At 39.0% G+C, this 13,323-nt stretch overlaps 1 protein-coding gene across 4 annotated transcripts in view; it reads left to right on the forward strand.

Annotated features, from left to right (window-relative positions):
• Positions 1-13,323, forward strand: part of FANCC (FA complementation group C) — a gene marked incomplete at its 3' end in the record, with an annotated part of 222,335 nt that overhangs the window by 96,314 nt on the left and 112,698 nt on the right. The window lies entirely within an intron of this gene.

Raw genomic sequence — 13,323 nt, forward strand, 5'->3', positions numbered from 1 at the left:
AATATAATGAACAATATAAACTGATGAACAAAAATAGATCCAGAAACAGAGAAACATCAGTCAGACCATGAAACCTCAGGGAAGGTGGGGGTCGGTGGGAGTAAGGGGGAGAGGGACCGTATGCATGCATATGAGCCTAATCAATGGACACAGACAACAAGGAGGTGGGGCATAAGTAGGGGTGGGGAGTAATGGGGGAATAGGGACATATATGTAAAAAAATATAAATTAATAAATAAAAAATTTATAAGAAAAAAAAAGTGGGGTAGGAATACCTATATCTGCCAAAAATGGACTTCAAAACAAAGGCCATAGCAAGTATCAGAGTGGAAATAAATGACATAGAGGCTAAAAAATAAAACAAAAACACAATATAAAAGATCACTGAAACCAAGAGTTGGTTCTTCGAAAAGATAAAGAAGATTGATGAACCTTTAGCCAGACTTGTTAAGAAACAGAGAGGAACCAAATAAAAATCTGAAATGAAAGTAGTGAAATAACAACTGACAACCACAGAAATACAAAGGATTGTTAGAAAATACTATGAACAACTACCGTGTTTCCCCGAAAATAAGACATCCCCTGAAAATAAGACCTAGCACAACTTTGGGAGAAAAAAATAATATAAGACACTGTCTTATTTTGGGGGAAACAGGGTATATGCCAATAAGTTGGACAATGTGACTGCTGAAAAAATACAGCCTTCTAAAACTGGATCAGGAAGAATCAGATAACCTGAATAAGCTGATAACAACTGATGAAATTGAAGGAGTCATAAAAAACAAAAACAAAAAACTCCCAGCAAACAAAAGCCCTGGTCCAGATGGCTTCACAGGGGAGTTTTACCAAACATTCAAAGAACTAAGACCTGTCCTCCTCAAACTATCCCAAGAAATCCAAGAGAAAGGAATACTTTCAAGCTCTTTCTTTTAGACCAGAATTACCCTAAGTCCAAAACCAAATAGAGACACTTTTACAAAGAAAGAGAATTACAGGACAATTTTCCAATGAACATAGTGATAAAATTCTCAACAAAATCAGATCCAACAATATATTATAAAGATCATACACCATGACTAAGTTGGATTTATTCCAGGGATGTGAGTCTGTTAAAATATTCTCAAATCAATAAATGTGATATATCATATAAATTAAAAGACAAAAATCACATGATCATATCAATAGATACAGGAAAAGCACTCGACAAAATCTAACAACCATTTTTTTTTTAATAAAAACTCTCAGCAAAGTGAGAATAGAGGGGTTGTACCTCAACATAATAAAGTCTATATATAACAAACTTGCAGCCAGCATCATACTCAGTGGGTTAAAACTAAAACCATTTCCTGTAAGAACAGGAATAAGACATGGATGCCCATTTTCACCTACTCTGATTCAACATAGTACTGGAAGTCCTAGCCATGGTGACCTGACAAGAATCTCTTTCTTTGGATGCTACCATCCTATATAATAAAAGATTGTATACAAATTGTCCCCTGGACCAGGAGTTCTTTTGGAAGTTTGACCAGGGGGCGGGGCCAGCCCGGGGAAGGGAGGGAGTACCTGGCCTGTCTTCCCCTCCTCCCCCTCCCTCCACCACCAGCCACTAGGGACCCTACCAGTGCAGGAGGGGGAGACTGGATGAAAGAAGGTTAAGGATTAGCCAAAGAACATCCGTCCATAACCCATAGACACAGACAACAGTGTGGTGATGGCTAGAGGGAAGGGAGGTGGGGTCTGGGTGGAGGTGGCAAAGGGTTGGGAATTGGGGACATCTGTAATAGTGTCAACAATAAAAATAAAGTTGAAGATAAATAGGGTAATGGCTTTGGAATAGAAAATACATTTGAGATACAAAAAGGTAGGACTTGTACTGATTCCTTGTTTGGGAAAGGAGAGGGGAGCAGTTAAGGAAAATGTGGAGATTTAAGGGACTAATGACACCTCTGTCTTCTCCCTCGTTAGGAACTAGTTGATACACATGTTGGAGATAGGTAGTTGAAAATCAAAGCATTTGTCCTTTAACTCATAAAGCAGATTTAGGAATGTAACTTAAGTCTGTGGTTCACTTGGGCCTCTGTAGATTTGATAGATGAATGATCCGGACACAGCAAGCTGAAGCACCACAGGCACGGAATGAGCCTTTGACTAAACATGTTGCAAGAGTAGAGCAGAGCTCATCCTTTCTACAAGTAAGTCAAGTTGGAAAGCCAGAGGAGAGGAATGTATGTTGCTGTGCATTTTGGCCAATAGGTCAGTTTTGCTCCCCGAGAGAAGTGAGTGAGGAGATTGATGTGATGTTGGGCTCTCAGGAAACATGATTTTGAGATGGAGATTAGTGGGAGTGCTTAGTGGAGTGACAGCTGTGGAGGGGAAGAAACGAGGCAGGATTGTGTAGAGGGAAAGGTTAGCTGCCGAGCACTTCTTCAGGAACCTATTCTGTGCCTACAGGGACAGGTAGGAGTCCTTTCATTGCTCACCTGCATTGAGACAGGAGGGCAGGGCCTTTATCCTTCTGCATCCATCAGTCATTGGGATGTGGCCACCTGGGAAGGGGTGTCATCTTGGGTAAGGTAGACAGCCGAGTATGATGTGGATGTGACTTCACAATATCCTTCAGAAATGCCCAAACTATTTATTTTCTCTGCTGGGGACTGGGTTTGACATTGTGTCTTCTCTGGAATCAAAAGCCTGGGCAATTCTGTTTCCCTCCAAGAGAGTACAGTTTTTGGACTGAGGCATCAGGGTGGATGGCAGCACCATTCACTGAGAAATGTAAGGGGAGAGGTGGCAGGATCCTTGAAATAAACCAAGGAAGAATGTACAAGAGGGAGAGAAGGCTATCAGGTGATCCCAGCAGCTACCCCATATTCCTCCTCTGTGCCACGCTCCAGGACAGGGGCATGTAGAGACCCTGTCTTCTCTCCCTCCTTACTGCCTTGTGGTGTTCCTTTACATCCTTGGGACCTTTGCTCAGGGATGCATTGCAAATTGAGTCCTCTACCATTTCTCTACCTATTAGTCAATATAACTTCCTGGGAGCCAGCAACAGAGAAAAGAAAAGCATGGACAATTTCTCCATAGTTTTCTAAAAGTATTTTGCTCAGAGCTTTGGAAACCACCAAAGCTGTTTCCATACTGTTGGACAGTGGAGACTGGCAGTGGGCTACCCAGCTCCACGAGTGCTTAGGTAAAGCCACCGAATGGCAGCTGCCTTCCCAAGTATCCTATTTCTATTTAGTCTGATACCGTTTTCTCAGCATTTCCTAACTTTGCAGTGTATATACGGTGTTAAGCATTTTGCAGAGCTTGGGACATGTGGAAATCACTGCTATTCTCATTCCCAGGTCTTTTAAGTTCATCATATAATCAACAGTTCACTCCCCACATGAAGCCTAATTGTGAACGTTTTTATGTCTATGTGTGCATGTTTTTGGGGAGTGGTAACTGTCTACTGAGTCATTAATGTGAATGCATTGAACTTATTATTAAACTTCCCGGAATGAAAATGGGGCAAAATGAGATACCATTTGTGTTCTTGGCTAACTTTTTCTTTTTTTCCCCATTTCATTTAGAGGTCTGCTTATTATAACTCTAAATTGTATCAGATTGTTTTTTAGTAAATTGCCACTGCTCAAATAGGCCAGATCAAGACATTTATAGCCAATTAGGAACAGGATGTTTGAGATGTTTAGTGATGTTCTCCGGATGACCTGTTTTATGTTTTCTGTTTATTTTGTTTTATTTTTGTTTTATGATCATGTTGGCTTTTCCATTAAACTATAACCTTAATTGAGTTGTCTTAGTTAATAGAACATTGACCAGATCCACTTCTCTAAGTCCCAGTCCTCTCCGTATTCCACCCCCGCCCCCAGTTCTCCTATTGGGTCCCAACCTCAGCATGCAGTGAAGGGAATTCTTAGATCTATGCCTTTCAGAAACATGTTTCCAAGACAGACACACTGTATTTCAATCTAAATTGCCTGGATGGTGCTCCTTGGGACCTTTAGGGTAAGTCCCCGTGAAAAGTAAATTTAAATAGTAATGTCTACAGTGGGGGATATTTCTTAGTGAATCCCACCAGTAAGGGCTGTGTGGATGTCTGTACTACATGTGGCAGCATGATCCCTACATCTGTTTTGAAGTTCAGTTGTTGCCCAGACCACATGTGCATTTCTTTAAGAGGCTGACATCCCTCCCTCCCAGCATCCAGGCACTGTAAGCTGGTAACTGTAACAGACTTACCCTTTTTGACTTAGAGATTGTTATACTTCGTTTTGGTTTGACTGTTGTTCCTATTAGTTCTAGTTCTGTTTAATATTGGCAACACTGGGGTTTTTATAAATTAGCAGTATGGCAAAAGAACCTGGCATATTTAAACCCATAAATCTTGATTTCTAGGTCTTTTAAAAGCTATATGGTTTAAATAGAGTTTTACTCAATGGTAGATATAAGTAGAACTTGTAAAAATCCTGGCTATCAGAAGGCGTTCATATTTTAACTGCAACTAAAAAATAACCACAGATGAGTCACTGTTTTAAGAATCAGAAAATCCAGATCTCTTCTGGCTTCACTAGTGAGATCTTTCATAAGTTACATACTCTCATTGACATATCTTTAAAAAAGGATAACAAGTACTATATGATTCCATGTACATGCAGTAGCTAAGTAATCAAATTCATAGAAACAGGAAGTAGAGCAAGGGCTGGAGGAGAGAGGGAAATGAGAGTTGTTTAATGGGCCTGCGCTTTCAGTTTTGCAAGAAGAAAATGTTCTGGAGATATTTTACGCAACATTGCAAATGTACTTAACACTGCTGCTCTGTATAATTACAAATGGTTTTCTATGTATGTTTTTATCACAATTTAGAATACATGTTTAACTGGATAATGTGACAGTTAATTGAGTGCTTATTTTGAGCCTTCAATGTGTTACCTCATTAAATATTTATAAGTCCATGAAGGTAGGTAATATTACCTTATAGGTGAAAGAACCTAGGTCTAGAGAAGTAATGTATAGCCTGTAGATGGCACACCATTTTGGACCTAGATGTGACTCTAAAGCCACTCAAAAAATATATTACCACCATCTAAACTTAAGCCAGGCTACCTTGAAGTCTTTTTAGCACTGATATATGTGACTCTATGATTCTGCAGAGACTTTCCAAGTGAGAAAACAGTTTAAATGTTTAGGTGTTCAGAGGCTGCCCCTTTATCGTTTACAGTAAATAAAAATTGCCATATTAGATTTAGTCTTTGTACAGCAGGACCAAATGGTGTTTATGGGAGGCCCAGATGTTGTTCAAATGTTAGAAAAGTTAAGGTGTTAATAGTGATTACTTCTGTGGAAAGAGTTGGTAGAGGGTCATAATGGCCTTCACCTTTTCATTGTATTTTTTGCTTTTTAATCACAAGTGTAACTTCTGTTTTGGATTGAATTGTGTTCCCCAAATTCTTTTGTTAAAGCCCTAACCCTAGTACCTTGGAATTTTGACCTTATTTGTAAATACAGTCATTACACATATAATTAATTAGGATGAGGTCAGCTGGAGTACATTAAGCCCTTGATCCAATATGATTTGGTATCTAAATAAAATGGGAAATTTTGGAAAAAGAGACATGCACACAGGGACACCATGTGAAGGTGAAGGCAGGAATTGCGTTGATATTTATATAAGCCAAGGAATCCCAAGTATAGCCAGAAAACCACCAGAAGCCAGGGAGAGGCATGAAATAGGTTATTCTTCATCAAAAGGAGCAAACCCTGATGACACCTTGATCTCATACCTCTAGCATCCAGAACTGTGAGACAGTACATTTCTATGGTCTAAGCCACTCAGTTTGTGGTACTTTATTATAGCAGCCCTGGCACGATAATAAAACTTATAAAATGAAAAGAAAGAAAAAAATGGGGGAGGGAGGAAGTTAGCTGTGGTTCTTGGGAGTTTATCCCAAGTGATATTCAAATTAAAAAGGATCGCCGAAGCCGGTTTGGCTCAGTGGATAGAGCATAGGCCTGTGGACTCAAGGGTCCTGGGTTCAATTCCGGTCGAGGGCATGTACCTTGGTTGCAGGCATTTCCCCAGTAGGGGGTGTGCAAGAGGCAGCTGATCGATGATTCTCTCATCGATTTTTCTAACTCTATCCCTTTCTCTTCCTCTCTGTAAGAAAATCAATAAAATACATTTTAAAAAATTTAAAAAAAGGATCTTTACACATGATGCTTATTATAATAATTTTTATAATTTGAAATAATGGAAAGCAACCTGAATATCTTGGCATCAGTGAATAACCAAATTATAGCATGTGAATTTGATGAAATAGTATGTTGTCATTTTGTATAGCCAATGAAATAATGTCATAAACATTATAACATAAATAAAAAGTTGCATGTAAAATAGTTTATACAAAATGATAACTAACAGCTGTGCAAAATATACATCAACCAAGATTAGAAGGGAACACAGAAAATAAAGAAGCTTTGCTAAGATAGTGGGATCTAGGTAAATTAAAATTTTTATTTATTGATTGATTTTATTACATAGAATTATGATATTTTGTTGTGGTTATAATATTATCTTTTAAAAATAAACTCTATTGAGGAAAATTTTACATGCAATAAAATGTACCCTTTTAAAGCGTATTATTTGGTAGTTTTTTGTTTGTTTGTTAATCCTCTCCAGAGGATATTTTTTCCATTGATTTTCAGAGAGAGTGGAAGGCAGGGTGAGAGGGGGAAAGAGAGAAATATTGATTGATGTGAGAGAGACACATAAACTGGTTGCTTCCTGCACACATCCTGACCAAGGGGCAAGGAGCAAATCTGCAACCCAGGTACATGCCTTTGACTGGGAATTGAACCTGCAGCCTTTCCATGTGCAGGCCAGTCCTCTAATATTGAGCAACATCGGTCAGGGTGCTATTTGGTAGTTTTGACAAGTGTATACATCCTTGTAACCACTATAGAAATCAAGAAATAAAACATTTCGGGATAAACCAAGATGGCAGCGTACTGATCTGCCACCTCGCACAATACACGGCTTTTTTTTTTCAACCCGAAGGGAAACAAGCTCCTGATCACTTTGAAATCCAGTTTCTGGGGTCACGTGGGGGACCCAGATGCCTACGAGGAGAAGCTGGTCTGTCTGCCATCAGGTCCGAAAGTGAGGGTGACCCTCTTGCAGAGGTGTGTGCAGCAATCATTGTTAACTGCGCTGGATTGCAGGGAAGCGGGGACTTGGAAATACGGGGACTTGGAAACCCGGAAGGGTAGAGAAGGCTGACAGCAGCCATTGCTGTTAGCCACGCCTCAGCCTAGTGACATCCTGAGACCCTGCCCCATCCTGAGGCCTCGTCCACACATTCTATAGACCTGCCCAGGCACCACACCCGCTGCTTTTGCATATATATGTCCTGTATTGTGGCAGCTTAACGAAATAAACTGCAGCTCCAGCAACAAAACCGCCAAGTCCCAAGCAAATGGGAGAAAACTAGAGTTCTTGCGGTAGCTCCTGCTGGGTGGCCTCAGACGGTAGCTGAACTGCATCCCTTTGGAGATCCAGAAACTAGTGTATCTAGTGGTCAGTGTGAGACGACACCAGATTTCAACTACTCTCATAAGGGACACATTCAAGAGACAGACTCCCCCAACCCTGACCGAAACCCTGTGGAACCAGGCTCATATGGGTGGAGTCCGGACTGTAGAGAAAGGCACCTGGAGACTCAGAGACTGGGAGACTGGGGGAGCCGGGAGCTGCAATGGGCAGGGTCTACAGGCAGGCGCGAGTGAGTGCACATAGAGAGGTCTGACCATGGCCACTCCATGGTGGAAAGAGTCAGAAGCTCCAGACTACAGACACCCAACCCAATTCCGGGCGAGCCCCTGGTCACCCACGCTCTTGCATGGGGAATCTGAGATGGTCAGCCGGAAACTCAGGGTAGCAGTGGAAGGCAGAGGTCTGAGGTTTGCGCACAAGGGCAGGGCTGATAGGAAGCCAAGATTGTCAGCGCAGCCCTGAGACTCCGCCCCATCCAAGCAGAGCACAGAGGCTTTTGCAATTTTGCAACTCTGATCTTATAAGACTGTCTCCAGTACAGAAGGTATCCCAGAGTAGACACAGCTGATACATTCAATGGGCCTGAAGGTCAATTCCTCCCAGTGATACCAACAACAATCAAGACTTAACTATAACAAGGCTGTACACGCAGTCCACAAAGGGAAGCACCAAGAGTGTCTATCTCAGGTAACTGGGGAGGCTGACCCACTGGGCCATATAGAACACCAAACATAAAGGGTGATCCTACCAATTCTGGGAAGCAGCAAAAATGCCGAGACAAGGAAATAGATCTCAAATGAAAGAGAGGGAGGAGAACAAAAGACTGGATATAGAGTTCAAAACCATGGTTATAAGGTTATTCAAGAATTTCCTAGAAAAGGCCGATAAAATAAACAAGACCTTTGAGGATATGAAAAGGGATCAACTAGAAATAAAGCATACACTGACTGAAATAAAAAATATTATACAGAGTCCTAAAAACAGACTGGAAGATCGCAAGAATCAAGTCAAATATTTGGAACATAAAGAACCAGAGGACACTCCTCCGCAGAAGCAAGAAGAGAAGAGAATCCAGAAAGTTGAAGATAGTGTAAGAAGCCTCTGTGACAACTTCAAGCAAACCAACATCAGAATTATGGGGTTCCGAGAAGAAGAGAGAGAGCAAGATACTGAAAACCTATTGGAAGAAATAGTGACAGAAAACTTCCCCCACCTGGTGAAAGAAATAGACCTACAAGTTCAGGAAGTGCACAGAACCCCAAACAAAAGGAATCCAAAAAGGACCACGCCAAGCCACATCATAATTAAAATTCTAAGAGCAAAAGACAAAGAGAGAATCTTACAAGCAGCAAGAGAAAAGCTGTTAGTTACCTATAAAGGAGCACCCATAAGATTGTCAGCTGATTTCTCAACAGAAACTATGTAGTCCAGATGGGAATGGCAAGAAATATTCAAAGTGATGAATAGCAAGAATCTACAACCAAGATTACTTTACCCAGCAAAGCTATCATTCCGAATTGAAGGTCAGATAAAGAGCTTCACAAAAAAAAAAAAAAAAAAAAAAAGCTAAAGGAGTTCATCACCGCCAAACCAGAATTATACGAAATGCTGAAAAGTATTCTTTTTTTTTTTTTTTTTTTAATATATTTTATTGATTTTTTCCAGAGAGGAAGGGAGAGAGAGAGAGAGTTAGAAACATCGATGAGAGAGAGTCATCGATCAGCTGCCTCTTGCACACCTCCTAGTGGGGATATGCCCGCAACCAAGGTACATGCCCTTGACCGGAATCGAACCCGGGACCCTTCAGTCCCCAAGCCGATGCTCTATCCATTGAGCCAAACCGGTTTCGGCTGAAAAGTATTCTTTAAGAAGAGGAAGAAGATAAAGATAAAAATTATGAACAACAAATTCATAACTATCAACATGTGAATCTAAAAACCAAGGGAATTAAAGAATCTGATGAACAGTATTAACTGGTGAATATAATAAAATCAGAGCTATAGAAAGGGAGTGGACTGATGATTCTCGGGGAAAGGGTAGTGGGAGGTGCGGGAAGAAACTGAACAAAAATTGTGCACCTATGGATGAGGACAGTGGGGGGTGGGGAAAGGGCAGAGGGTGAGGTAGGAACCTGGTGGAGGGGAGCAATGGAGGGGAAAAAGAGGAACAATTATAATAATCTGAACAAAAAGATTTATTTTTTTTTAAAAGAAATAAAACATTTCTTTTTAAAAAGGGGAATAGAAACAAGGGAGATACAGAGAAAACAAAGATAAAATGGCTGTAGTAAGTCCTTATATAGCAATAATCACCCTAAATGTAAAAGGACTAAATTAATCAAAAGGCACAGAGTAGCAGTGTAGCTTAAAAAATAAGACTGGACTATATGTTGCCTTCAGCAGACCCATCTCGGCTACAAAGACAAACAGGCTCAAAGCGAAGAGGTGAAATATTATATTCAAGCAAATGGCATTCCAAGAAAAATTAGTGTAGTAGTATTTATATCAGACAAAATAGTTCTCAACATAAAAAAGTTAACAAGAAAAAGTGATAGAAATGTAGTAATGATAAAGGGGATAATTCATCAAAAAGACATAGCATTACTGGGTCAAATGTCATTGCCATTTTTAATTTTTGAGAAAACTCCATACTGTTCTCCACAGTGGCTGCACCAGTCTGCATTCCCACCAGCAGTGCACGAGGGTTCCTTTTTCTCCACATCCTCGCCAGCACTTGTCTTTTGTTGATTTTTTAATGATAGCCATTCTGACAGGTGTGAGATGGTACTGCATTGTTGTTTTGATTTGAATCTCTTGGATGATTAGTGACTTCGAGCATGTTTTAATAATGTCTCTTTAGCTTTCTGAATATCCTCTTTCGAAAAGTGTCTATTAGGTCCTTTGCCCATTTTTTGATTGGATTATTTATCTTCCTTTTGTTAAGTTGTATGAGTTCCCTGTACATGTTGGAGATTAAACCCTTATCGGAGATAACATTTGCAAATATGTTCTCCCATATAGTGGGCTTTCTTGTTGTTTTGTTGATGGTTTCTTTTGCTGTGCAGAAGCTTCTTATTTTGATGTAGTCCCATTTGTTTACTTTCTCTTTAGTTTCCATTGTCCTAGGAGTTGTACCTGTAAAGATATTGCTACGACAAATATCTGCTATATTGCTGCCTATGGCTTCTTCTAATATTTTTATGGTTTCCTATCTCATATTCAAGTCTTTTATCTATTTTGACTTTATTTCTATGTATGGTGTAAGTTGGTGGTCTAGTTTCATTTTTTTTTTTTTTTTGCATGTATCTGTCCAGTTTTCCCAGCATCATTTATTGAAGAGACTGTCTTGTCTCCATTGTATGCTCTTGCCTCCTTTGTTAAATATTAATTGAGCATACTGGCTTGTGTAAATTTCTGGGTTCTCTATTCTGTTCCACTGGTCTATATGTCTATCCTTGTGCTAATACTAGGCAGTTTTGAGAACAGTAGCTTTGTAGTATAGCTTGATATCTGGTATTGTGATCCCTCCAACATAGTTCTTCTTTCTCAATGTAGCTATTCAGAGTCTTTCTTTATTCCAGATGAATTTTTGGAGAATTTGTTCTAGGTTTTTGAAGAATGCCAATGCTAATAGGGATTGCATTGAATTTATAGATTGCTTTGGGTAGTATGGACATTTTAATATTGTTGATTCTATCAATCCATTAACATGGTATATTCTTCCATTTGTTCATGTTTTCTTATATCTCTTTTTTTAGCATCCTGAAATTTTCTGAGTACAGGTCCTTTGTCTCCTTGGTTAAGTTTATTCCTAGGTATCTTAATTGAATATATCCCAAGAAAACAGAAATACCAATGAGAAAGGATATATGCACCCTCATGTTCATAGCAGCACGATTTATAATAGCTAAGATTTGGAAACAGACTAAATTCCCATCAGCATATGAATGGATTAGAAAACTGTGGCACATCTACACAATGGAATACTACGCTTCTGTAAAAAAAGGAATGTAAGGAATTCTTACCATTTGCAACAGCATGGATGGAATTGGAGAGTATTATGGCAAGTGAAATAAGCCAGTCAGTAAAAAAAAAATACCTCATGATCTCACTCATTTATGGATAATAAAGAACATTATAAATTGATGAACAAAAATAGATACAGAGGCCAGAAGCATCAAACTGCAGCAAGAATGCTGAGAGGGTTGGGTGGGGGAGGTAAATCAACCAAAGAACTTGTATAGATGCATATAAGCATAACCAATGGATGCAAGACACCGGGGGGTGGGGAGGATGTGCCACGGGGTAGGGAAGGTCAATGGGGGGAAAAGGAGATAGATACTAATATTTGTAATACTTAAATCAAAATAAAATTTGAAAAAATGGGGGGGGGGGGAGAAGAAGACAGCATTTATCAATATCTATGCACCCAACCTCAGAGTACCAAGTAATTACTAACAGACCTTAAAGGAGGACCTGAAAACCCATGTACAACAATGTATAGGTCATCTAAACAGAAAGTCAAAAGGAAATATTAACCTTGAATGATTTTAGATCAAATGGACATACTTTTTATAGAACTTTCCTCCCAAAAATGACAGAATATGCATTCTTCTCAAGTGCACATAGAACATTTTTAAGGATACACCATATATTAGGGCACAAAACTAGCCTCAGTAAATTTAAGAATATTGCAAACATGCAGGCATATTTTCTGAGGACAATGGTATAAAATTGGAAATAACTACAAAAAGAAAGCTGGTAAAACCATGAGTATGTGGAGATTAAATAGCATGCTGTTGACCAACTATTGTGTCAAAGAAAAAATGAATGAAGAGATAAAAAAAATACAAGTGAAAGTGAAAATACAACACACCAAAATTTTAGGAGGTAGCAAAAGTGGTACTAAGAGGGAAGGTTTTAGTGTTATTGGCTACTTAAAGAAACAGGAATATTCTGAAACAATCTAGCATTAAACCTTAAAGAACTAGAAAAGGAAGAACAAAAGAAGTCCAAAGTCAGTAGAAAGGAAATAATAAAACTTAGAGCAGAAATAAGTAAAATAGAAAACAAAATGACAATAGGGAAAATTAATGAAACAAAGAGTTCTTTGAAAAGATAAATAAAATTGACAAATCTCTCACTAGACTCACTAAGGAAAAAAAAGAAAAAGACTCAAATCAATAAAATCAGAAATGTAAGAAAAGAAGTTACAATGGACACCGCAAAAGTACAAAAGTTTATACAAGAATACTATGAAAGAGTATATCCCACCAAATGTGATAACCTAGACGAAATTGACATATTCCTAGAAATATATAACCTCTCTAGACTGAACCATGAAGATTGGAAAACCTAAACAGAATGATCAGTGTTCAGGAAATTGAAACAGTAATAAGAAACCTCCCCCCAAAAAACCAGAAATCCTGGACCAGATGGCCTCACTGGTGAATTCTACCAGACATTCAGAGATTTAATACCTGTCCTTCTCAAATTGATCCAAAAATTTTTAAGAAAAAAGAATATTTCCTGAATCATTTTGCAAAGCTAAACTAACATTAACCTGATATCAAAGCTAGGCGAGGACAACACACACAAAAAGAAAATACAGGCCATTATATCTAATGAACATAGATGTGAAAATCCTAAGCAAATACTAGCAAATTAAATAAAACAGTACATTAAAACCCCTCAAGTGAGGTTCATTCCAGGGATACAGAGATGGTTCACACCCACAAATCCATCAATGTAATACACCACATTAACAAA

Source organism: Pipistrellus hanaki, assembly GCF_964339955.1.
Source record: "Pipistrellus hanaki genome assembly, chromosome: 11".
Classification (NCBI taxonomy): domain Eukaryota; kingdom Metazoa; phylum Chordata; class Mammalia; order Chiroptera; family Vespertilionidae; genus Pipistrellus; species Pipistrellus hanaki.